This window comes from Mesoplodon mirus, assembly GCF_964341445.2.
Source record: "Mesoplodon mirus genome assembly, chromosome: 7".
Lineage (NCBI taxonomy): Eukaryota > Metazoa > Chordata > Mammalia > Artiodactyla > Ziphiidae > Mesoplodon > Mesoplodon mirus.
Genome location: NC_138983.1, coordinates 46,241,139 through 46,245,573, shown reverse-complemented (window position 1 = coordinate 46,245,573; position 4,435 = coordinate 46,241,139).

Sequence of the window (4,435 nt, the reverse complement as noted above, 5' to 3'; positions counted from 1 at the left end):
ACTGACCACTCATGCCAATTTATGGGTTAGGCCAATGGTTCTGGTCATTTCATCTCATAGCCATTTAGATCTTCAGTATATATCCCTTACCCAGGCTATCTAGGGTAGGTCAACAGATATCATTGTAAAAAGTGTCTAAAAACAAAAGGAAACCTGACCAATTTTCAGTATTTGCTAGGGTAAAAAGACAAGGTCACTCTCAGCATGAGATTCAGGTGGATTAGCCAATATATCAGAGTGTAAGCTTATGTTCCCTTCATAACTATAATTTGGGATAAAATATTGATACTATTTTTTCAGTAGATACATAAACATTATTTTAATGGAATTACTGGTATACTGTATAGGTATATATTACTACCAAAAAGATTATTAAAATAATTAGGAAACATATGTGGTGGTCAGGGTATAAAAGGCTAAGATGGACTATTGAGTAAAGCTGGGGATATGCAGGACTCTACCAAAACTGATTTTTAAAAACTTAACTATCATAAGTTTTAAAAGTAGAATATGTATTTGTAACCAACATGTAATAATTATAATTAAAGAATATCTTTCTATGCCTCTTTTTCCTAGTCCCTATGGAAGGCTTTGTTATAGCAACATAGGAGAATGAAGGAATGAATGGTTGTAAAGTCTCTTGCAAGCACAAAACGTTATGCAAACGGTAATAGCTATTAAAGTAAAGCATTTTCCTTCAAGAACATGATACACCCAAGCTACTGACTGTATTTATACAATGACATGGTAAAAAGAGAAAGACTCTGTACTCAAACAGACCTGGGCTTGCATCTGTTTCACCACTTTCTAGTTGTGTTCATTTGGGTAAGTTGCTTACCTTTTTCTGGGTTTTTGAAAAATATAGATAGTTCCACACACATTTGAGAGCTGTTTTGAGAATTTAATGAAATATTGTGTGTAGACCCTAGTACTTACAAAGCAGGTACTTAACAGTCATTAGTTTTCTTTCCTCAGCTCAGAAAAAACATTAATTTCCAGTCAAAAGACTTAAAACCTATGAGAAACTGTTATAATTGCCTAACTAGGTGGTAGAGGAATTAACCTACAGTGCCTAGGAGAATTATAATTTCTGGTATGTGTATGTAGATTTTTTTACACAAGTCCCCAGTCTTTAGGTGCCCTAAATGATAACAGCTAACTAAGCTGGAGGAATGATGCTTGTTTATGTAACAGTGGGCAAGTCCCTTCTTCACTCTAGGCTTCCCCTCTTTTGTGCATAGGAGGAATGAGCTAGATCAGTGCTACTCAACATGTGATCTGTGGTCCAATACTAGTCTGCAAGCTCTTTGCTCCCCATCCACTACAAAGTCAGTATTGAAAAAGAGTAAGCACTTAGAAACTTTTACAACAGTTTCATAGACTCTTAGTCTTTATGTTTTTGGAAAAATTAAAAATATATGGGATTGTACTTTGTGCATTTTTGGTTTTGTTTCTTCATTTCATTTTTCTAGTAATTCATTTTCATTACATTTTAGAAATGTATTGGTCTGCAATAGATTGTAAATGTACACACACATACACACACACACATCTTTCACCACAGGTAATTTGAGGAACGTTGAACTAGATAATCTGTAAAATCCCTTCAGCCTTAATATTTTACAAGACTGTATTCTCTGTCCATATTGACTGAGGCTGACCAACTACAGAGGAAGAAGAGATGATTATTGCCTTATGGCCTCCAAAGAGGCACCTTCCTTCCGGCAAAGAGATGATGATAATGAGGATGAGGATGAGGATTATAATGATTAATAGTTCCTACTCAGGAGCTGTTTACCATGTGCTGGCCTCTTTACCAGCATCATTTCATTTAATACCTTTTGTTTAATGTTATTACACCATTTCATAGAATGAGAAAACTAAAACTCAGAAGGAGACTCAGAGAATAGCTTTAAAACCCAGGTCTATTTAATTCCAAATCCCACATGCTGTCAGCTATACCATGTGGCTTTTAAGCTACAGTTACTTCCCAAATGAAGTTGTCTTCCCTTAGCCAGCTCTCTCCTTGCTTCCTGGGGATCAACTGGTGACATCAGCAGGCCCATGAAGTCTCATTCTAAAGGGCATGTCTTTTGTTCTAAGATCATGGGAATTTCTCTTTAGCCTGACCACGAAACCTCAGGATCTAAAAGTACCTTATGAATAATCTACCATCTCTACTCCAATGCTTGGGCCACTGCCACAACATACTTGACAATGAGTCACTGATTGTAAGTGTGAACATATCCAGTAAAGGGAACTCACTACCTCCAGAGGTACCTCATTTCCTCTCAGGATAGTCTTAGAGTCTAACAGTGATTCTTAGATTAATCTGAAATCTCTCTAACTTTCCTTCTTTGGGCCTAATTCTCCCTTGTGGAGCCATGAACAACCATAGAGAATTGCTCTACATTGTAGCAACAAAATATGTATCTGGATTTTGAACAGGAAGCCATGGAGTTGTTAGTTAGACAGACCTTGGGTTGATTCCTGGCTCTAACATATAAATGAGACTTGAAGTAAGCTACTTAGCCTCAGTTATTCTGCCTATAAAATGAAGGCAATAATCCCTACATCACAGAATTGTCATAAGAATTAAATGAGATTACAAGTGAAAGCCCATGGTAAGTACTCAAAAAAGTTTGTTGAACTGAGAACTGATTACTTTTACAATGTATTTTCTGATTATTTTACTATTCTGGACACTGTCTTCTGATACTGACCCATTCTGTCTGCTCCTACAGGTTTCTTCTCCCCCAGGCCAATTCAGGAATTAAAAATTATATTATTTTAAATAATTCAACAAATGACAATAATGCGATGCTGTTCTGTTTACTCAATGTTTTCACGTTTTGATGTGAATTAATATTGACATACATTCTGTGAATCTGGAAGAACATATTCACATTTCATAGGTGTGGAGTTGAGGATCTTCATATACAAGGTCAAGTAGATTTATTATGCGGCAAAGTTCCTAAAGGATGTTTGTCCTAAGAAATGTACAAAGAAATTAATTAATTTATTTGTTATATATAAAATTAAGTAACCACTGTTGTTCGATGCCAGATTAGCACCCAGAGATGAGTAAGACTGACACTGTGCCTGTCTTTTCTACACCTAAAGAAGAAAGATATTGAACAAGTATAATGAATATGAAGTCATGCAGGATGTTAATGCAAAATAAATCAAGCCAGCCTGGTCAGGTCTGAATTTGGCAACTGTTAGCTTATGGTGAGTTCTCAATCAGAACCACAGGTGTTTTAAGTCAGTGGTCCCCAGCCTTTTTGGCACCAGAGACCCATTTCATGGAAGACAATTTTTCCACAAACATGGGGGGATGGTTTCAGGATGATTCAAGCACATTACATTTATTGTGCACTTTATTTCTATTATTATTACATTGTAGTATATAATGAAATAATTATACAACTCACCATAATGCAGAATCAGTGGGAGCCCTGAGCTTGTTTTCCTGCAACTAGATGGTCCCATCTGGGGATGACACTGACACCCGAAGCTCCACCTCAGATCATCAGGCATTAGATTCTTATAAGGAGCCCGCAACCTAGATCCCTCACATGTGCAGCTCACAGTAGGGTTCGTACTCCTATGAGAATCGAATGCTGCCACTGATCTGACAGGAGGCGGAGCTCAGGTGGTAATGTGAGCGATGGGGAGCGGCTGTAAATACAGATGAAGCTTCGCTCGCTCACCTCCCGCTGTGTGGCCCGGTTCCTAACAGGCCACGGACCAGTCCTGGGGGTTGGGGACCCCTGGTTTAAGTAATATCATAACCATCACAATAATACCATAGAATCATCTCTTTCCTATCTAGCCATATTTAATTGTGAGGCCTGAGTTTTATGATAATCCATCTCCTTTCACATAAATTAGAAAATGTTAGGACTTCAGTCAACTGATTCTGAAAGCAAGTTTTTTGAAGGCAGTTATTGAGAATCATGAACCGCCTTGCTTTTCTATGATGAAACAATTTGCTCACACACTAGCAAAAGTTCCCCTGGTAAAAACACCATCCTTTTTTCAAGAGAGGCAGGCATGATGATAGATGATGTTTTCCCTACTGCAACATAAACACTTCTCCATATGTTACTGGGGACTCTAGAAAGAAGAGATCATTTTTAATTCTGGTAAGTTCAGTCGAGACAATGACGATCCTTTGAAAAAATATATACACAGTGATCCAGGTATCTTTTCTGAATACTTTTCAAACTCACCTTGCAGTAACTATAGTTGCTGTGGAATTACAGTTTTAATGGGTATATTTTTTCTGTTCTAGGTACTCCTACAGTGTGGTACATTTATGCTATAATGGATTATTCACATGAAATAAGAATCATTAGTTTTGTTTCTTCTATGTAACATGTTATAAAACATATCTCAGTTTAGAATCCTGGCATCTCATCAACTTTCTTTC